Here is a 23,722-nt window from a genome sequence, read left to right as displayed (position 1 = left end):
CAAGTCTTGACCATCCACCGTGGCATCACACAGCAAAAGAGAAGAAATTCACTAAAGGGAAGTCAGAATGACATTAAAATGGTAGAATGAATGCTTGGAGGCTGGATGCAACACACCCATATACATCTATACAACCATTATGCAAGCATACCTACATAAGTTTATTGAAATGGAATACACATATGTTTGCTCTGTCAACAAGATTAATTCTGTTGTGTGAGTGGCAGAAAATCCAAAATGGTAATAATATAAACAAGATAATTTATTACTCTATTATGTAAACAAAGTTTGGAGGTAACTCAGGGCTGTTTTAGATAGTACTCATGGTGTAGGGATCAAGGTTCCTTTCTCTTGTGATTCCACCATCCTCCTAGTACAGGTTCTACCTCATGGTTCAGGATGGCTACTTGTGGTTCAGTCGTCTTGTCTGCATTCTAGTCAGCAGGACATTTTTCAGATATTGCACACAACACATGTCTCATTGGCCAGAACTTGGATATATGACCATATCTACTGGTGAGCTACTGAGAAATAGCTTTGCTTCAAATGACCATGTGCCTAGCTTAAAACCAAGAGTTCTAATATAAATCAAGTAGGCTGGGACTTCCCTGGTAGTACAGTGGATACGAATCTGCCTGCCAACCCTGGGGACACAGGTTCCACCCGTGGTCTGGGAAGATTCCACATGCCAGGGAGCACGCATCACGCCCGCTGAGCCTGTGTGCTGCCGCTACTGAAACCTGTGCACCTAGAGCCTGTGCTCCACAAGAGGGGAAGCCACCGCGGTGAGAAGCCAGCGACTGCAAGGAGAAGTGGCCCCTGCTGGCCACAATAGAGAGAGCCCACGCAGAGCAACAAAGACCCAGTGAAACCAAAAATAAAATAATAAATAAATAAATTATTTTTTAAAAAAAGGAAATGGAGACTGGAAATTGGGACACCACTAGTGGTCTCTGCCAAACATGTTATTATACAATGTATTTTCATTTTCATTCAAAAATTGTCCCACTTTTGATGACTCTTGCCAGCCATAGTTATTGTATAATATTCTTCCATGTATGTACTGTCTTCTAATCCAAAACACCCATGAAAAACATTAGATAACATCAAGGATCCAATACATGGCTAGTGCAGCTTAGGAAGATTTTTTAAACAAACTTGGCTTGTCCACATATCTTACTACATTAGCTATAGTAGTGAACATCTTTCAGCTAAGTGCAGCCTGGCTGCAAAAGCATGCCTCCTGAAGCCAGTTCTGACTGTAGAATTTTTAAATTCATGGGCACATTTTACACCCCGCTTTAGGCAGATGTGAGCATGCACATGTTACCCCTGGCTACACATCAATTTCTAGACAGGAATAAACTACCCATTGCTTCTTTTTCTAGGAGGCATATGACGCTGTGGTGAATGGGGCCATAAATTTCTGCAGGAGATGGAAATCCCACAGTAGGCACTCATCACCATGTCTTTGGACTGCCTTTTCCCATAACAAATATGGTCAATTTTATTTATGGAGACGGTAGGGAAGGTAGTCATTGGCTCAAAGAATTTGGCTCTTTAAGTCAGAGTAAAGCAAACAACAATTTTCTTATGCAATGTGGAATAGAAACAGTTTCAAAGTCCAGCCAAGTGTAGATTGGGAAGGTAATAAGGTAGCAAGATTTTTCTCATTACAGTGGGTCTATTTACTTCTTATGTAGGCATTTCATGGCTTAAGGGATCAACAACAATCTGTGGCAAATTGTCTTCAAATTCTAAAGTTATCAAACCCTGTCTTGCTGCTGCTGCTGCTGCTAAGTCGCTTCAGTCGTGTCCGACTCTGTGCGACCTCAGAGACGGCAGCCCACCAGGCTCCCCTGTCCTTGGGATTCTCCAGGCAAGAACACTGGAGTGGGTTGCCATTTCCTTCTCCAATGCATGAAAGTGAAAAGTGAAAGTGAAGTCGCTCAGTCGTGTCCGACTCTAGCAACCCCATGGACTACAGCCTACCAGGCTCCTCTATCCATGGGATTTTCCAGGCAAGAGTACTGGAGTGGGGTGCCAACATGGCAAAGAATGTAGCATGGTGAAAGAGGCTTGTAATAAAAACAGTATTTAGTACATAAGAATTTTGGTAAGAAGCAAATGAAACTATGAATGACAAATACCATTATCAACTTTAGACTGCTCCACCAGTATTATTTTAATCATCTTCTTGTGTCATGGCTCCAGCCCCAATGTTATTATTTAGCCAGCAGGAGTTAACATGTATTAGTCTGATATAATTATTAGGTCCCAGAGAGTTCTAGGTTATTAGTCCCAAAGGTGCTATCTTAACCAGATGGCCAAAAGGTTGTGTGCAGCTCTGTTCAGTGGGAGAATTAGTGAGTCATCATGTAATTCTACCCGTTTGTGTGGGTAGAAAGTTGTTTAATTTGAACCTAGCATCAGCAATTACAGATATCTCTGGAACATTTTTAAAAGAACCTAATAATTCTCTAAGATTATAAAACAGTAACAAAAGTTGGATAATACCAGTGTTACTTTGGTTCCTGGTAAGTTCTGTCTTCTTACAACATTGCTCATTGGTGACAATAGTTGAATAGGTTATGATGCCTAATTATTATTGACTTTGTATCTCCATGTAATAGCTTGCCACATGCTGACTTGCTAACCAATCCATGATAATACCATTGTACACAGAGTAACAAGTAGAATGATTTCCCCATATATTACATAGAAAGGATCTTCAGAATTTTTTTATGAATAAAACAGTGAAACTGCTGATAACTGTCTTAGTTATCTTCTGTTGTATAATAAGTCACCCCAATCCTAAGAGACTTTAAAGTATTCTTGTGGGTCAGGAATCCAAGCATAGCATGGTTGCTTGCCTCCAGGTCTGTCAGGAGTTTACAGTCAACTGTCAGCTGGAGTTGTGATCTCATCTAATAGCTCAGCTGGGGGTAGTGCTGGGGCCCTCCATAAAGCTCACTCACGTGGTCATCGGCAGGCCTGAGTCACCTGTCATTAGGGCCTTTCCATGGGGCTGCGTCATGACAGAGAAGCTGGCTTTTCATGGGGCCAATGAGAGAGAGAGAGAACCAGAAGCTAGTCTTTTATAATTTAATCCCCAGAGTAGCATGTTATCCCTTCTGCCATATTTAGTTCATTAGAAGTAAGCCAATAAATCCAGTCCATAGGACTGGGAGGGAGTAAACAAGGGCATGAATATTAGCTAGTGGGAATCATTAGGGATTATCATAGAGGCTTCTTACAACAATGGCATTGGAGTTTTGTAATTTTGAAATAATTATTTGGCAGATGGTCTTCAGTTTAATAAATTATTTTGTTTTTACATAGTAGCTAATGTTGAATATTTGTTAATAAAGTGAGGTTAGATATCTGCTGATAATTTCCTAGAATGTGCTTAATGTCAGCTCAAGTTTTATGATCTACTTGGAGGCACTGAGCCTGTAAAATCTACATAGTAGTTTTTATAGGTTCATTACAGTTCATCTAGTAAATTCTCTTTCAGTAAATTAATTAGTAAACTAATTTCTATGCCTCCCATTTTTTAATATTTATTTTTTTAATTGAAGGATAATTGCTTTACAGAATTGTGTGGTTTCTGGCAAACATTAACATGAATCAGCCTTAGGTATACATATGTCCCCTCCCTCTTGAACCTCCCTCCCACCTGCCTCCCCATCCTGCCCTCCATGTTGTTACAGAGCCCAGGTTTGAGTTCCCTGAGTCATATAGCAAATTCCTATTGTATGCCTCCCATTTTTTAAAAACTAATGAGCAGAAAGTATATTTTACATGGTGAGAATTTGGGTTATTGTATATTTGGCATGACTGGGCTAAATGTTACTCATGATTTCTAAACGTAAAATGTGTGTGTGTGTGTGTGTGTGCGCGCACACATTCATGACTTGAATCTCTAGGTGCTTATATCAATTAGCAGCAGATACATTATGATAAAATCAACCAATATCATTTTCTTTTTGCCTGAAGGACTTTATTTAATATTTCTTTTAATACAGGTCCTCTAGCAATGAATTTTCTCAGTTTTTATTTATCTAATGTTTTCTTTGAGTAAAGCATTCTAGCATGACAATTTTCTTTCAGTATTTTAAAGATATTGTCCCAGACTGTTCTGACCTGCATGGTTTCTGATGAAAAGTTTGCTGTCATTCTTATCTTTGTTTTCTGTACATAGTATTTCAAATTTTTCCGGCATTTTTTTAAATGTATATTATGCTTGGAGTTTGTTGAGATGTTCAGATCTGTGGATTATCAGATCAGATCAGATCAGTCGCTCAGTCATGTCCAACTCTTTGCGACCCCATGAACTGCAACACGCCAGGCCTCCCTGTCCATCACCAACTCCCGGAGTTCACTCAAACTCATGTCCAACGAGTCAGTGATGCCATCCAGCCATCTCATCCTCTGTTGTCCCCTTCTCCTCTTGCCCCCAATCCCTCCCAGCATCAGAGTCTTTTCCAATGAGTCAACTCTTCACATGAGGTGGCCAAAGTACTGGAGTTTCAGCTTTAGCATCATTCCTTCCAAAGAAACCCCAGGGCAGATCTCCTTCAGAATGGACTAGTTGGATCTCCTTGCAGTCCAAGGGACTCTCAAGAGTCTTCTCCAACACCACAGTTCAAAAGCATCAATTCTTCAGCACTCAGCCTTCTTCACAGTCCAACTCTCACATCCATACATGACCACAGGAAAAACCATAGCCTTGACTAGACAAACATTTATTGGCAAAGTAATGTCTCTGCTTTTGAATATGCTATCTAGGTTGGTCATAACTTTCCTTCCAAGGAGTAAGTGTCTTTTAATTTCATGGCTGCAGTCACCATCTGTAGTGATTTTGGAGCCCAGAAAAATAAAGTCTGACACTGTTTCCACTGTTTCCCCATCTATTTCCCATGAAGTGATGGGACCGGATGCCATGATCTTCATTTTCTGAACGTTGAGCTTTAAGCCAACTTTTTCACTCTCCACTTTCACTTTCATCAAGAGGCTTTTGAGTTCCTCTTCACTTTCTGCCATAAGGGTGGTGTCATCTGCATATCTGAGGTTATTGATATTTCTCCTGGCAATCTTGATTCCAACTTGTGTTTCTTCCAGTCCAGCGTTTCTCATGATGTACTCTGCATGTAAGTTAAATAAACAGGGTGACAATATACAGCCTTGACGAACTCCTTTTCCTATTTGGAACCAGTCTATTGTTCCATGTCCAGTTCTAACTGTTGCTTCCTGACCTGCATACAAATTTCTCAAGAGGCAGATCAGGTGGTCTGGTATTCCCATCTCTTTCAGAATTTTCCACAGTTTGTTGTGATCTACACAGTCAAAGGCTTTGGCATAGTCAATAAAGCAGAAATAGATGCTTTTCTGGAACTCTCTTGCTTTTTCCATGATCCAGCGGATGTTGGCAATTTAATCTCTGGTTCCTCTGCCTTTTCTAAAACCAGCTTGAACATCAGGAAGTTCACGGTCCACATATTGCTGAAGCCTGGCTTGGAGAATTTTGAGCACTACTTTACTAGCGTGTGAGATGAATGCAATTGTGTGGTAGTTTGAGCATTCTTTGGCATTGCCCTTCTTTGGGATTGGAATGAAAACTGACCTTTTCCAGTCCTGTGGCCACTGCTGAGTTTTCCAAATTTGCTGGCATATTGAGTGCAGCACTTTCCCAGCGTCATCTTTCAGGATTTGGAATAGCTCAACTGGAATTCCATCACCTCCACTAGCTTTGTTCATAGTGATGCTTTCTAAGGCCCACTTGACTTCACATTCCAGGATGTCTGGCTCTAGGTCAGTGATCACACCATCGTGATTATCTGGGTCGTGAAGATCTTTTTTGTACAGTTATTCTGTGTATTCTTGCCATCTCTTCTTAATATCTTCTGCTTCTGTTAGGTCCATACAATTTCTGTTCTTTATCGAGCCCATCTTTGCATGAAATGTTCCTTTGGTATCTCTGATTTTCTTGAAGAGATCCCTAGTCTTTCCCATTCTGTTGTTTTCCTCTATTTCTTTGCATTGATCGCTGAAGAAGGCTTTCTTATCTCTTCTTGCTATTCTTTGGAATTCTGCATTCAGATGTTTATATCTTTCCTTTTCTCCTTTGCTTTTCACTTCTCTTCTGTGGATTATAGTTTTCATTGAATTTGGAAAAATTTTGGTCATTATGTCTTCAAATATCTCTCCTCCCCCTTCCTTCTGAAACTCCAACTACACGTTCATTGGACTCCTTGATGCTGCTTACAGTCACTGATACTATGTGTGTGCCCAAGTATGTTTATCTTTATTATCTCCGATTCATGGATAAGTTTTCTATTGCTGTGTGACAAACGACCACCAGCTTTGAGGCCTAAAATAACACTGACTTATTAACTCACGGTTCTGCAGGTCAGAAGTCTGGCATAGTATATGTCTGGATTCTTTGCTCAAGATCTCACATGGTTGAAATCAAGGTGTTAACTGGGGATGAGGTTCTCATCTGAGGCTAGCATCCTCTTCCAAGCTCACCAGTTGTTGACAAAATTCATTTTCTTGGGGCTGTAGCATTGAGGTCCCCATTTCCTTGCTGCTTCTCAGCTCATTGCTGGTCTTTGCAAGTGGAGGCTGCCCATACTCCTTACCACATAGGCTTCTCCATTGTCAAGTCAGCAGTAGTACTTTGGATATTTCTCCTGCTTTTGATCCCTTACTTCCTCTTTGTGACTATCCAGAGAAGCTCTATGCTTTCAAAGGCCTCTCATCCTCAGGTCAGACCCACCTGGATGATCTCTCTTTTTTTTTAACATAATCTGTATCCTCATGCTTAGTCACTCAGCTGTGTGTAACTCTTTATGACCCCAGGGCCCATAGCTCACCAGGCTGCTCTGTGCATGGGATTCCCCAGGCGAGAATACTGGAGTGGGTTGCCATTTTCTACTCCAGGGGTTCTTCCCAATCCAGGGATTGAACCTGCATCTCCTGCACTGGCAGGCAGATTCTTTACCGCTGAGCCTCCTGGGAAGCCCCATCTGTATCCTAGAATATAACAATCATCAGAGTGGAATCCATTATATTCCTTGTCTTGTGGATTATATTACATGCACATACACAAGACACAAAATCTTTGGGAACATTTTAGAATTCTGCATAGCACAGATAGTTTTACTGCTGTTTCTTCAACTTTAGTTATCTTTTCTTCTGCAGCATCATTCTTGTTATCAATCTCATTTAGTATATGTTCCAATCAGACATTGTATTTTTTATTTCTAAAAGCATCACTTAGGCCATTTAAAAATCTTCCATTTCTTTCCTTGTAATGGTCGTGTTTTCCTCTACCTTCTTGATTGGAGACCACATTTATAAAAACTGTTTCAACATCTTTGCTAATTCCACCATTTTCTTCATTTCTGGCTCTATGGTTTTTTAATAAAAATTTCTCTTGGTTATAGATAATATTGCATGCTTCTTTGCAAGCATGGTGATTTATGGTTAGATATTGGACATTGTGAATTTTACATTTTTGAATGTTTGGTTATACTGTATATTTTAAATTGTGTTGGATTTTGTTTTGGCACACAGTTAAGTTACTTGGAGTCAGTTGGATTCTTTCAACTTTTTGCCTTTAAGCTTTGTCAGGGCAAATCCAGATTTGCTTTCAGTCAGGAAATAACTTAGCCTTCCTGCGAAGGAGGTACACTCTTGATGATTCTTCTTAATGCCCTATGTATGAAAAACTTTTCCACTCAGGCTTGTACAGCAAAAACCATTCCTAGCCCTGTGAAAGCACAGGGAATTGTTATGCCTTCTCATTTCCAGTGGGTCTTTTCCTTGCCTTGGGTAATTTCCTTTCACACAAGAGAACAGTAGAACTCACCCAAATACTTGAGGGTATTTGTAGAGTTCCAGAGCTCTCTCTTTCTCAGCAACTCCCTTCTTTCTGGTAATTTGTCTTGAAAATTCTACTTGCCTTGGCCAATATCTGCTTTTCAGCTCAACAAGACTTCTGCGGTCTGTTTGGGTTCCTGTTTTTACTTTTTTCTGTACTGCAGCCTGGAAATTACCTCCAGGTAGTATGGTACAATTGTAGGGCTGACCTTGTTTATTTCCTTGCTTTCAGAGGTCATGGATCTGCTCTGCCTGTTCTCCAATGTGTGAAAATAGTTGTTTTATATATTTTTTCCATTTTTTCTACCTATTTAAGATGAGAGAATAAATATGGTCCCTGTTATTCCATCTTGGCTCATAGTGGAATATTTATGATGAAACCAAAATAAATATAGAATTTTACTTTTAAGAACTTTTAGAGTATAGCATGATCTTCATTTTAGGTCTAATTGAACTGTAATTAGTCTGCCTTTCAAATATAAAGCCTGTACTAATTATTAAGATGTAGTTGCTTCTCTGTGTCTTGAATAGTGAGTTCACATAGGAAGAAGGTATTCAGGAGGTTTTTGAAAGAGTAGGAGAATGTTAAGAAGAACATGGAAGAAGATACAGTGTCAAGGAAACTGTTGGATTGGCTGGGTTCTTTGATTCAGCAAGTATTCCCTGAACAAACATTTTTGTGTAGTCCCTCTTATCCTGGCTTTCCCACCAGCTGGAGCAAGCCAAAGATCAAGTGCAGCCCTGTATGGCTAGGACCTTTGGACTCCCGGGTGCTTCCTCTCTATGTGCTCAGGAACAGCTGTGACTGCCTCCCTCTTTTCGTCCTTTGGATGCCATTGTTAAAGGTCAGCACCATCCTTAGATCCAGGCGAGATGGTTTTGTGTCCTGAGCCCTGTGCTTTCAACATCTGTATTTCACAGATACAGAAAAATAAGTTTATTAAAAACACAATATCCTCTCACTGGGATCCAGAGCTCAGCTCTGATGTAGTACTGTGTATAACATCATACATCTACTCTCATGCTATTCAGGACCCAGGTAAACACTTATCCACAACTCGTGCCCAAAGTGCTTTTAGGCAACAGGTGATGGCATCTGGGTGTCCTGAAAGTCTGTGTTTGATTATAGTAGATGTTAGAGATCAGTGCTGCTTTGGCATGAGGATTTGAGTAGCAGAGATGTGTAGTAAAGAGAAGACAGATTAACTGTTGAGTACCTCCTGTCAGATAACTTGAATGTAATAGGTTCTCGCACAGGGAAAGATCATTTTCCAGTTGTGCTGAGTGCTCATGTCCTTGCTTTTCCTCATGTTCCAATCTGTGGTTCCAGAGCATAGTTCACAGCAATTGCATACGGTAGCCGAGAAATAGTTTGCAGTATTTATTCATATTGTTTTAAAATTTGTTTATATGTAGGCCTAAATGTAACATGAGTAAAATGCAATACCAGTTCTTTACACTGTTGACTAAATGGTTACTAAATACTAGAACATTGTGCCCGTTTGAGTCTTGCAGGAAGCAAATGCCAATTCAGAGTCGGGAGTGCAAGAGATTTATTTGGGGAGATGCCTGTGAAAGGCACAGGGAAGAGGGAGCAGGAGTGGGCAGGAAAAGCCTTTGGACGACCAAGTAGATCTAACACCTGTGAAAGGAGAGAGGAAAATAAGGAAATTTGGGTAGAAAGAGTCTCAGACTTCAGTACAGCTCAGAGAAAATCTTGACCAGCCCAATAAAAAGTAAATTTTAGTTTTACCTGAGCCCTTGTTCCTAGTGGACTTCCCTGGTGGCTCAGATGGTAAAGCATCTGCCTACAATGTGGGAGACCTGGATTCAATCCCTGGGTCAGGAAGATCCCCTGGAAAAGGAAATGGCAACCCACTCCAGTATTCTTGCCTGGAAAATCCCATGGACAGAAGAGCCTGGTAGGCTACAGTGCATGGGGTCACTAAGAGTCGGATAGGACTGAGCGACTTTCTTTCTTTTGTTCCTACAAACATTAAGATCTGTGGAGTTTACATTTCTCTCAGAGCTAAACCTCTTTGCCTGGCCTGTTTTTTTATGCCCACTTTGTTGTTTCAGAAATCTGATTCTTAACTTTAACTTGTCCCAATTCATTTAAAATGTGCCAGCGCCCCTTATCCTGGCCCAGGCTGTGTCAGATGGATAGAAGGAGGGGCAAAATGGGAGGAATCAAATCTCATGGCAGTGGGGGCGGGGGTGGCGGGCAGAATGAAAAGACTGGTAGTATTTGGTGTAAATTTTGCCAAGATTGAAACTAGGAAGGAAGAGTGAATGTTATAAGGCAGGAAAAACATATTGTCTTCAGAGAAATTGAACAATGAACTTAATGACAGCCCACAACTGATATAGTGAACTTTTTATCTTAAAGAGAAAAGTAGTGTAACGGAGAAGGAAATGGCAACCCACTCCAGTGTTCTTGCCTGGAGAATCCCAGGAACGGGGGAGCCTGGTGGGCTGACGTCTATGGGGGTCACACAGAGTCAGACACGACTGAAGTGACTTAGCAGCGCTTAGCAGCAGTGTAACGTATCCACTCTTAAGACACATTTGCAAGTGTTGTTTTAAGGTGTCAAACAAATCAGTGCATGCTAAAAAATATTAATAAGAAACCTTGAGCTCATTCTCAAGATTTGCATCAAATCAGACCCACCTGGCTCTGTTACTGTTTTCAAAAGCCTAAATGCTTGGCAGACAGTCTAGGTATTTGCGGAAATTTTAGAATTGCATATATTAGAGCAAACTGGTTGTCTCCAGAAAGTGGCTCTTATTGGGAGCACTGAATTACTATGTTACTGTGCGAATGAATATAAAATAATGGGTGCAGCATCCAGATGGCAGCCCTTACAAACTGTTTGCCTTTGGAATAGTCACTTGACCTCTCTGTGCCTTGGATTCCTCATCCATAGCAGAGGGATAATGATAGCTCTTATCTCCTTTAGACTACGGTGATGATGAAATGAAATTATACATGTGAATAAAACACTAGAATGGGCCCTGGCACCTACCAACCTTTCAATAAGTATTGTTTATAATGATTGTTTCTTTATCCATCGTATTTGCTCCCTTCCATGGATTAATTATACTTCTAAGCTAAGCTGGCTGCCTTGCAATATGTGTTCATTAGAAAAGTGTTGAGTGGATCAGTTCAAACTTATCACCTCTACAAATTACTAAAATAAAACAGCTCGAGGATCCTGTGATAATAGCAGTAGATCACCCTTGCAGCAAAAGATGAGGTGAACGAGGGTGCATCGTCCATTTAAATCACTGCCATCAATCCACCACAGAAGTTTTGAAATGATTCTTCTAAAGGGCATAAAAAAAAGAGTTTCTTTTTCATGCCTGTTCTTGACATATGCTACAGATGCTATGAAAAACAAGGACAAGAAGTGGGAGGTAAGAGTTCTTAGATGAGATTTAAGATATTACTTGCCAAAGAGTTTTGGTCTGGATTTCTTGTATTTCAAAATTGTGTTCCACAGGTCTCCATAGCGACATCTTGAAGTCGACTGAGTGGCTGATGAGAAAAACACATGGTTCTCTCTGACACTCCAGGGCCTCTGCTCTGCTACTATCCACCATTCACCCCCAAAAACCAAGGAGCCACGGGACCAGAAATCTATATATTCCTTTGGAATTCCCAACTGGTAATAGCAACAGGGAATATGGGAATTTGCAGGCCTTGAAAGTAGCTTGAAATCATTAAATCGAATTCTATTTGACCTGGTTAGATTTGCTAAGATTTCTTTCTTCCGTTCTGGCCGACCTCACTATGGATTAGAAACCATAATCTCTCCCATTTTCCCCCAGGATTCAATTCTGAATATTTTTCCTTCTTGAGATGCAGACCTTGGAGGACTAGACTTAAGATATGCAAGTCCATCCTTGCTAGCTTCTCAGCCCACCTTTGAGTTCCATGTCTGAAGAATTATTCTCTCCTCAACACTGGACATTTCAAGGGAGAGGGAGCTCGCCACCAGGGAATGGCCTCATCCATTATGTCTGAGGATAACCCTCTATCTGAGAAGACAGCTTGGGGGAGCACAAAGGTTCCTAAGACAAATTTCACCACCTCCAGCCCTCACAGAGGGTAGTGTGCCATTTGGAAGCACTGCCACCATGAGACAGGCCTCAGCTCTGAAAATGCATCTCTTCAGTCTCTTCCAGGCTCAACATCCTGGGTTCCATCCACTTGCTCATTTATCAAGGTTTGGAATTTTCTCCCTCTTCTCTTCACAATTCTTAAATTGCTTTGGGGCCACTTGCCTCTAAAAGTGAGGCCTCTGGAATGAAATCCTTGACTCCAGGTGTGTTGTGACAGAGCCAGGTAGATAAATGATTACCAGTGAGGCAGATTATTTCAGCTCAGGAAGCTTGCAGAGAAATCCTAGACTATAGACTATATTCAGTAAGTACTTTTGTCTGTTCTTAGGATGGTTAAGGTGTCCAGGCAACCATTTTCATCTTCCTGCTTTGAAGTTCCAGGAAGACCTTGACTCACCTACTATAAGCCTCTCACATTTCTTTTTCTCTATCCTGGCTGCGCTGGGTCATAGCTGTGGTGCTAAGTTACGGGCTCTTAGTTGCCACATGTGGGCTCTTAGTTGTGGCATGCAGGGCCTAGTTCTCTGACCAGAGATTGAGCCCGGACCCCCTGCATTGGAAACACTAGGCTCTCTTATTAAAAAATTTCCCCATCTCCCCCAAATCCTGCGTAAGAATCCAAATGCTTTGTGCTATAGGAAAACTGACAGAACTGGCCCCCAGGTAATAAGATATTTTCAGGAGAAATTTTTTATGAACTTGGATTCTTGCATCTTCCTATACTTAGAAAAGCACTAAAGCATTCAAAAGAAATCTGTTTCTCATGACTAGTAACAACATTCTGCCGAGATACATGCTTGGTTGCACATACCTTCTTCACCAAAATCACGTTTATACCAACCTCCCCCCTTGTTATTGGAGTATAGTTGATTTACGATGCTGTATAAGTTTCAGGTGTATGACAAAGTGATTCATTTATAACATACATATTTATATATCCATTCCTTTTCAGATTCTTTTCCTGTAAAGGTTATTACAGAATACAGAGTAGAGTTCCCTATGCTATACACCAGGTTCTTGTTGTTTATCTATTTTATATATAGTAGTGTGATATCTTAATCCCAAACTCCTACTAATGTATTCCTCCTCCTCATAGTAATCTGTCATCGACCTACACTCTTAATATTTTTCTAATTTTCTGCAAGTATGCCAAACTTCAGTAGACAAGTCTATTTGAATATTTATCTTGCATTGACAGTTACAACTTCAGTGGAGTTGTTGCTCAGCTACAACCTCTGACAAGCTTAGGAATACACACACGCATGTGGGGAGTGTCATTAGCCACACGAGGACATGCCACATGGTTTCTGTAAAGCCATGGTGAGTGTACTTATGTGACCTAGGGGTTCATTTGCAATCACTATTAACCAAAATAATGAGGCAACGTCTGCATACCCTGGAAGGTCTAACAGAAGAGTTAGAGGTTTTCAAGGGCTGCAAGTGAAAGAATTCCAGCTGCTAAAAGGCTTGTGATTTGATAATGAGAATGCAAGGTATTTGTAGGGTTTTTTTTTTGTTTGTTTTGTAACTTCAGACTCGTTAGGATTTTTAGAGCCAAGATGTATATGAACTCTTTTGCTGAAATCAAAAAGAGTCAGTTGGACTGAAAAGTAAGCTAGGTGACTGAAGGGCACTTCCTCACCTCAAATAGAAATAGGTACTTTTGTGTATATATACTCATGTTTGCCTGACAAATAGGTAAGACCATTTATATCTTGCCTCTCATTAATTACTCCCTGGTAGAAAATGTCTTACTCAAACAGAAACAAAAACTTCCCTTTGGGGAGATGATTCTGTGTTTCTAGGTATTAGCAATGGTCTCATCAACTGTCCTATAAATCCTTTAGCCCATCTTGACTATTCTGGGTACCAGTGGCAGTACCATGCTTTGATTGAATATCTCTGCCTTAACCTAGAATACTTCTTTATCTCATTTGGATGACCATGAAGGTCACGCCATGTCCTTGCTGTCTTTGGGTGTTTCCTTTTAAAGAAAGATGGTTAGAGAAGGTGACCTTCTGATACACTACTCATGGTTTAACATGAGGCACCCTAGCTGTTTTCTGTGAAATAAGCAACTTTCCCAAACAATGACCCTTACTCATCATTAAGGCTTTCACAGGGAGGTAAAAGCACCCTTTCAAGTTAAAAATAGGTTAACCAAATTTGCCAACTGCTCATTTTAGTGTACTGTATTACTGTGCAATTTGAAAGGTAGACACAGTCTCATGGCTTACAGCAAAGAATTTGCTTGAAGGTTACAGATTTTTTGATGGGTTATAAATGGGATTTCACTCACAGGGGCAAATCTCTCTTGTAATCCTGAATGCATTATTTTTTAAAACTGTACAGTTACTTTATGCACAATAGTTTTGACATTTTATCAGCATGCAATTAAAATCCCTTTGTCTAAGGTTCTGGCTCTAAACTCTTGAATAGATAGGAGCCAGAATGAACTGTGTTATGCGTTTCAGAAAGAAGAAAGAAATTAATCTGACAACTGGTGCGGTTCCATCCCCAGGAGGGAGTAAGCAGCGCAATGCTGCTCTCTGTTGGGCCACTGCGGAAACACACAGGATGCACTTTGTCTGCCAAGAAAGTCTTCCCGAGGAAGTGTCTCCAGTCACTTGCCTGGGAATAGTTTGGCTGATTATTCAACACAGAGACTTTTCTTTCAGCCAAAGGGCAAGAGAAACCCAGTAAGCTAAGTAATAGAGCAGAAAACAAAATATGTTAAAACTCCTCTGCTGGGAACTGAATGCTTCTATCTCCCCAAATTCATATGTTGAAGCCCTAATCCGCAGTGTGATGGTATATGGAATGGAGTCACTGGCAAATAATTAGCTTATGAAGGCACAGCCTTCGTGAATGGGATTAGTGCCTTTATGAAACAACTGTTCTCACCTATATTGTAAATCAGCTGTTTGTTTCATGCGTGTATGCTCAGTCGTGTCTGACTCTTTGCAACTCCCTGGACTGTATAGCCTTCCAGGCCCCTCTGTCCATGGGATTTTCCTGGCAAGAATACTGGAGTGGGTAGCCATTCTGTTCTCCAGGTGATTTTCCCGATGAAGGGATCAAACCCAGGTCTCCTGCATTGGCCTGCAGGTTCTTTACCACTGAGCCACGTGGGAATCCCCAAATCAACTATATTCCAATATAAAATAAAAATTCTTTTTACATGTTCTTTTTGCATTGATTTAAATGATCACAAGATTTTTCTGCTTTATTCTGTTAATGTGGTGTAGCACATTTATTGATTTGTAATTGTTGATTCATCATTGCATCCTAGTGATAAGCCACACTTGATCATGGTATATGATCCTTTTATAATGCTGTTGAATTAGGTTTGTAAGTATTTTGTTGAGGATTTCTCATTCAGTTGATACTGTGATCTTAGACTTCCCAGCCTCTAGAACTGTTAGAAATAAACGTGATCTGGTCCTGGCCAATGAAATATAAGAGCAAGTCAAGGGATGGGGGAAGTATTTTTCCTCCATGAGAAGAACAAGAGATGCAGGAGAAGAAAGCTACATTTGCCTTTTCATCCCTCCCTGCTTATAGAGCTGGTTTGTGAGGCTGGGCTGCCTGGGACCTGGCAGACATCTGGAGACAAGCAGGTTTTAATTCTCTGGATGAAACCACTGAGCTGCCAACCACCCTGGAAAAGCAGCTCTAAACTTCTTGTTCCTTATGGTTTAAGCTCCCTTTGGTTGACTCTTCTGTTCATTAGCACTGAGTATGTTTCAGCCAGTACAGATGGTCTAAAGTATGGGCAGGAGATAATGCTTCCTTACTACACAGCCTACAGGAGTATTGGAACTAGCTGACCTACCTTCTGTTAATTGTCTTCATTGCTACATTGATTGTTCAATGACCTAAGAGCCCCAAGGATCAGTAAGACTCACGGATGTGTAAAAGCAGGCTGTATCTCCAAGCTGAAGCTGACTTCTGAAATGTGGTTTGAACAGCACCAAAATCCTCCACTCAGCATATAAAATAAAATAAAATGAATGTCCTTATATCTTGCTTTCAGGTTTGAAAGTCTATTGGTAGAGATTTATTTTCTCAGGATCTTGTCTTCATGCTGCTGCTGCTGCTGCTGCTAAGTCGCTTTAGTCATGTCCAACTCTGTGTGACCCCATAGACAGTAGCCCACCAGGCTCCACCGTCCCTGGGATTCTCCAGGCAAGAACACCGGAGTGGATTGCCATTTCCTTCTCCAATGCATGAAAGTGGAAAGTGAAAGTGAAGTTGCTCAGTCGTGTCCAACTCTTTGTGACCCCATGGACTGCAGCCTACCAGGCTCCTCTGTCCATGGGATTTTCCAGGCAAGAGTACTGGAGTGGGTTGCCATTGCCTACTCCGTTGCCTTCATGAGTCTTTCCTTAAATTACACATTTTCCTGTACAGAGACTAGTATCTTACACTCTTATTAGCTCACATGTTAACTGAGATGGGGAAACAGAAGGCAGGAACAAAATGAACAGTATTTTAGGATCTATGAGTTGGTTAGGATCTTTGAGATCACCTGCTTTCATACTTTCCTTTCATAGATGAAAAATTATGTGGACCAGAGAGGTTCGGTGGTTTACCCAGTTAATCTCCACCTTAGAGCCAGAACCCTGGTTTCTAGGCTTCCAGTCTGGGGGACTTTATACTCTCCTGCCATCCTCAAATTAACTGTGTGAATGGCACACTGGCACATATTAAACACCTGGAGGAACTTTGCTGCAATTTCTATATGTGGGTCTGGAGTCTGTGGGTTTAAAACTTCATTTGAATAGGAAAGATTGTTTTTGCAGCATGAGAAGAGCTGATGGACCCTGGAGGGAGCAGACATGTAGCCGGTGGCCTCAAGAGTTTGCTGAGGTCCAAGCCTGCTCTTGCTCTCTATCTACTAGAAAGGGCAGTTCTCACTAGTTCTGCCTCCATTTTTACTTAGCTGGTAGATTAAACAGGTTTGTTTTTAATAAACAACCCATTTAACATTTTGACATTTGTTAGCCCATTTTACCAAACATGTTGTATTGACAATAGCATTAAGTTCTTCCAAGATATCTGTTTCTGAGACTTATCATATTAATCACTGCTATGTATGTTTATTGAAGTTTTAGAGCCTTTATGGGATCTTCAGACAAGAGTGTTTCTCAAATGTTAGGTCATATTATTCAGACATATTCTTATATTTTTGTCAAGCATTTAAGGATCTATAAAGAAATGCATGTACCATTTAAAGAAAGTGTGACTTTCAATTTTAAAACAGCAAGAATTTGTTGAAACATCAACAGTAATCAATCTCTGCTTTAGACATGCAGTTTTTAAATATATTATTTTTCAAAATGGCTACATTTGTGATTATTTATGTTGTTTGCTTTTGCAAAGACATACCTATCCACAGTCCTTCAATTCCAAACATTTATAAAACCATAAATTCTGGAACAATTTCTGTGTTCTCTTGCCCTCTGCTGGCTAAATTGAGACCTTTTTTGGAAACACGTCCATCAGATACCTTATGATCACCAATGTACACCCTCTGACCTTCATTTTTAGGTCCTTTTGGTAAAAGTCTCCTTAATTTTTATGCCAGAGGTAAGAATCTACCTGGAGGCTCCATTTTTCATCAAGATACCCATGACCTGATGGTTCCAGCTCAGGACACATGTGCATTCTCAACCATCTTTCTTATTTACCTCTGCATCCTTTGATTAGCACCTTATTGTATACTGGACTATTCCTGACTTGTCTCTACTGCATAATTTAACAGATATATCAGTGTGTAAATATAAGCTGTATCATTCTGTCTTGGTTATTAATTGCTTGGTGTTTGTCTTGTTTTCCGAGTGTGACTGTCAATTCTCTAGGCCTTCATCCCCATCAACTGAATTTAGAAGAGGCCTCAGTCATGGAAATCAAGCCTTCACACATACCCTAGACTTGCCTGGAGTGATGCAGGAACCCTCATTCTGGCTGTGACCTGCCTTCCTGGGCATCCCCCAGTCTCCTTGCACTGGTCAAGATGGACCACACACACTTGGATAAGATCAGCCCTTCCCTGGAGAGCTCAGTGGAGGAGCGTGAACCAGCTCACCATCTTAGACCTGATTCCCCCCTCTCTCCTGCTGGTGGTGAACCCCAGCTGATGTTATTTAGGTTCTTAGGTTCTGCTACCCCGCTGCTCTCTCTTCTCTTCTACCCAGTTCTCACAAGTCTGATGTTCCGGGGTAAACTCTGAGTGACTGCTGCTCTGGATTTCTACTTTCCTATTTACATCTAAATTAAAATTTGCATTATTCTGTCTCCTAGTTATTCTGAAGGTACAAGCTTTTCTCTCTCTCTGTATTAATCTGTATCTTTTTTTTCCCCAGCAGGAGGGTATGTGAGTAGGTTTGAATTTGGGTGGCTGGCATTATTTTCCTGTGGGAAAGCTGCAGAAGTTCTCTTTTGATTTCTTCTTTATTGTTGTGTGTGGTTTTCTCGGTGAGCTGAGTGAGAATAGGGGAGGAGAGAAAGACAGAGTGTGAATAGCTGTCTAGAGGAGCAGGAGGCTGAAAGGCAGGAGTGTGACTGCCCATGAGCACAAAGGTACTGCTTGAGGTTTGTGGTAATAAATGTAAAGTAAGACCAGTCAGTATGATCATGGGCTTTTCTCCAACGACGTTCAGTTCAGCTGCATCCTGTTGTGGTTTTGCCAAATGAGTACAAAGAAATGCGCAGATAGGAGGAAAACTTCAAAGCTCTCCTGTGAAGGACAAAAGTAGAGTTGAACAAACAGGGAGACACACCACGTTCTTGGATCAAACAGCACAGTGCCAGATGCCAGTTCTCCTCAAGCTAATATGAACATTTATGATGACTGTGTTAAAAGTGACCTTTTCCCCCCAACTGGAATCAGAAAAGCTGATTCCAAATAAGAATACTCAGGAAAACTCTGGGGAAAAAAAAAAGCACACTGAACAAAAGATATGAACAATTTGTTCAAAAAGGAAAAAAAAAAAAAACAACAAACAGAAAATGTCCCTTGTGTATCTAAACAGCTGCTCAATCTTGCTTATATTAACAGAAAATTAAATTATAACTGTTTTAAAATACAAATGCTCACCTATCTGACTGGCAAAACTCAAAACGTTTGATAGTACCCTCTGTGGGTGAGGCTGTGGAGAAACAAGCATTCTCATAATTGCTGGGAGTTCAAAATGGTCCACCCTCTATGGAAAGTAATTTGGAATTAACTGATACAGCTGCACATGCATTTGCCTGTTGACTTAGCAGTTCTATTTTTAAGAGTCTCTATAAATTCATGACTATGTGCAGAGACTTATTCATTCTGCCCTTGTTTATAATTGCAAAAGACTATAAACAATCCAAATATCCATCAATAGAGAACTTGTTACGTAAAAAATAGAAAAGCCGTTAAAAAAAAAATGGCTCTCTTTTTAGGAGCTTGCTTTTGCAAGATTCAGAACCAAGATTAGATAAGTAAATAACAGGTATAGAGCCCTACCTTTTGTATAAGGAAATAAAAATGTTTGCTTATTTTTGCCCAAAACAAAGGTCATGGAATAAATACAAAATTAGTAGATAAGAGAGAAATTAAAACAGTAGCTGGCTCTCAAAGAGTTAGTAAATATGATCTCCTAGAAGGAGCAGGAGAAAGGGACCAATAAGACAGAGGAGGAGGCTGCTGCTGCTGCTGCTAAGTCGCTTCAGTCGTGTCCGACTCTGTGCGACCCCAGAGACGGCAGCCCACCAGGGTCCCCCGTCCCTGGGATTCTCCAGGCAAGAACACTGGAGTGGGTTGCCATTTCCTTCTCCAATGCATGAAAGTGAAATGTGAAAGTGAAGTCACTCGGTCGTGTCCGACTGTTAGCGACCCCATGGACTGCAGCCTACCAGGCTCCTCCGTCCATGGGATTTTCCAGGCAAGAGTACTGGAGTGGGGTGCCATTGCCTTCTGCAGAGGAGGAGGTTACACTTCTCCAAATATAGTGAACAGTGGAAACAGCTTACAAATGTTAAAACTAATAATAAAATAAAATGAAAGATGAAAATAAAAGCAAACCCTAACATTGAAAATAAATAAATTTCATGTGAATAACTGATTGAAGGACCATGTATGTTTCCTTGTTGAGCATCCACTTGTGAGCTTTCCTGGTAAGGCTTCCTCTTCATACTATAACCATGGAAAGCTGTGGAATTTGTACAGCTTGCCTCAATTTACTGGTTGCTTTCTGTTTTCTATCTTTTCCAACTGAATAGTCAGCTCCATTGGGTGGGGGTTGGTATTTGTTTTGTTCACTGATGATACAAACAGCTCACACTGTTTGGCATATGGTAAGAACTCAATAAATATTTGTTGAATGAATTAAGCACTTTGTGGGCAATGAAGCCATTTCTTTCTCTCTCTCTCTTTTTTAAAAAATTTGAAGTTTAATAAAGACCTAGTGTATAGCACAGGGAACTCTAGGAGTACTGTGAAATGGCCTATATGGGAAAAGAATCTAAAAAAGAGTGGATATATTTATATGTATCACTGACTCACTTTGCTTTACACCTGAAACTAAGATAACATTGTAAATCAACTATATTCCAACTTTTTAAAGACAAAGAATTTAAAAAATTTTTCAGTAAAAGCATAGAAAATTGAAGTATAGATAATTTACAGTGTTGTGTTAGTTTCAGGTATACAGCAAAGTGATTCAGTTTGTGTGTGTGTATATATATATGTATTCTTTATATATATGTATTTTTTCGGATTCTTTTCCATTATAGGATAAGATATCGAATATAATTTCTTGTGTTTTAGAGTAGTTCCTTATTTCCCCTCTGTTTTATATATAGTAGTCAGTTCAGTCACTCAGTCGTGTCCAACTCTTTGCGACCCCATGAATCGCAGCACACCAGGCCTCCCTGTCCATCACCAACTCCAGGAGTGCACTCAAACTCATGTCCATCAGGTCAGTGATGCCATCCAGCCATCTCATCCTCTGTCGTCCCCTTCTCCTCCTGCCCCCAATCCCTCCCAGCATCAGAGTCTTTTCCAATGAGTCAACTCTTCACACGAGGTAGCCAAATTATTGGAGTTTCAGCTTTAGCATCAGTCCTTCCAATGAACACCCAGGAGTGATCTCCTTTAGGATGGACTGGTTGGATCTCCTTGCAGTCCAAGGGACTCTCAAGAGTCTTCTCCAACACCACAGTTCAAAAGCATCAATTCTTTGGCGCTCAGCTTTCTTCACAGTCCAACTCTCACATCCATACATGACCACTGGAAAAACCATAGCCTTGACTAGATGGAACTTTGTTGGCAAAGAAATGTCTCTGCTTTTTAATATGCTGTCTAGGTTGGTCATAACTTTCCTTCCAAGGAGTAAGCGTCTTTTAATTTCATGGCTGCAATCACTATCTGCAGTGATTTTGGAGCCCAGAAAAATAAAGTCTGACACTGTTTCCACTGTTTCCCCATCTATTTGCCACGAAGTGATGGAACCAGATGCCATGATCTTAGTTTTCTGAATGTTGAGCTTTAAGCCAACCTTCTCACTCTTCTCTTTCACTTTCATCAAGAAGCCTTTTAGTTCCTCTTTACTTTCTGCCATAAGGGTGGTGTCATCTGCATATCTGAGGTTATTGATATTTCTCCCAGTAATCTTGATTCCAGCTTGTGCTTCTTCCAGCCCAGCATTTCTCATGATGTACTCTACATATAAGTTAAATAAGCAGGGTGACAATATACAGCCTTGACATACTCCTTTCCCGATTGGGAACCAGTCTGTTGTTCCAGGTCCAACTCTAACTGTTGCTTCTTAACCTGCATACAGGTTTCTCAAGAGGCAGGTCAGGTGGTCTGGTATTCCCATCTGTTTTAGAATTTTCCACAGTTTATTGTGATCCACACAGTCAAAGGCTTTGCATAATCAATAAAGCAGAAATAGATGTTTTTCTGGAACTCTCTTGCTTTTTCAGTGATCCAGTGGATGCTGGCAATTTGATCTCTGCTTCCTCTACCTTTTCTAAAACCAGCTTGAATATCAGGAAGTTCACGGTTCACATATTGCTGAAGCCTGACTTGGAGAATTTTGAGCATTACTTTACTGGCATGTCAGACGAGTGCAATTGTGCAATGAGTGCAGTTGGAGCATTCTTTGGCATTGCTTTTCTTTGGGATTGGAATGAAAACTGACCTTTACCAGCCCCATGGCCACTGCTGAGTATTCCAAATTTGCTGCCATATTGAGTGCAGCACTTTCCCAGCATCATCTTTCAGGATTTGAAATAGCTCAACTGGAATTCCATCACCTCCACTAGCTTTGTTCATAGTGATGCTTTCTAAGGCCCACTTGACGTCACATTCCAGGATGTCTGGCTCTAAGTCGGTGATCACACCATCGTGATTATCTGGGTCGTGAAGATCTTTTTTGTACAGTTCTTCTGTGTATTCTTGCCATCTCTTCTTAATATCTCCTGCTTCTGTTAGGTCCATACCATTTCTGTTCTTTATCGAGCCCATCTTTGCATGAAATGTTCCCTTGGTATCTCTAATTTTCTTGAAGAGATCTCTAGTCTTTCCCATTCTGTTGTTTTCCTCTATTTCTTTGCATTGATCACTAAGGAAGGCTTTCTTATCTCTTCTTGCTATTCTTTGGAACTCTGCATTCAGATGGTTATATCTTTCCTTTTCTACTTTGCTTTTCACTTCTCTTCTTTCACTGCTATATATAAGGCCTCCTCAGACAGCCATTTTGCTTTTTTGCATTTCTTTTCCAGGAGGATGGTCTTGCTCCCTGTCTCCTATACAATGTCACGAGCCTCTGTCCATAGTTCATCAGGTACTGTGTCTATCAGATCTAGTCCCTTAAATCTATTTCTCACTTCCACCGTATAATCATAAGGGATTTGATTACGTCATACCTGAATGGTCTAGTGGTTTTCCCTACTTTCTTCAATTTAAGTCTGAATTTGGCAATAAGGAGTTCATGATCTGAGCCATAGTCAGCTCCTGGTCTTGGTTTTGCTGACTGTATAGAGCTTCTCCATCTTTGGCTGCAAAGAATATAATCAATCTGATTTCGGTGTTGACCATCTGGTGATGTCCATGTGTAGAGTCTTCTCTTGTGTTGTTAGAAGAGGGTGTTTGCTATGACCAGTGAATTCTGTTGGCAAAACTCTATTAGCCTTTGCCCTGCTTCATTCTGTACTCCAAGGCCAAATTTGCCTGTTACTCCGGGTGTTTCTTCACTTCCTATTTTTGCATTCCAGTCCCCTATAATGAAAAAGACATCTTTTTTGAGTGTTAGTTCTAATAGGTCTTGTAGGTCTTCACAGAACCGTTCAACTTCAGCTTCTTCAGTGTTACTGGTTGGGGCATAGGCTTGGATTACCATGATATTGAATGATTTGCCTTGGAAATGAACAGAGATCATTCTGTCGTGTTTGAGATTGGATCCGAGTACTGCATTTTGGACTCTTTGGTTGACCATGATGGCTACTCCATTTCTTCTAAGGGATTCCCACGCCGGCTGCGACGGACTGCGCAGAAGCATGGCCGGGAGGAGCTACCCCTCACCCAAGGTCAGGGGTGGCGATTGAGAATGCCAGGCTGCGATGGCACAGGAGTGGCCTAGAGGAGCTACCCCACATCTCAGGTCAGGGGCGGCAGCGGAGACTAGCTACCCCATGTCCGAGGTCAGGGGCAGCAGCCAAGGTGAGC

Source organism: Bos javanicus, chromosome 4, assembly GCF_032452875.1.
Source record: "Bos javanicus breed banteng chromosome 4, ARS-OSU_banteng_1.0, whole genome shotgun sequence".
In the NCBI taxonomy this organism is placed as follows: domain Eukaryota; kingdom Metazoa; phylum Chordata; class Mammalia; order Artiodactyla; family Bovidae; genus Bos; species Bos javanicus.
The sequence above is the reverse complement of the archived record's forward strand: the minus strand, read 5'-3'. Positions refer to the sequence as shown.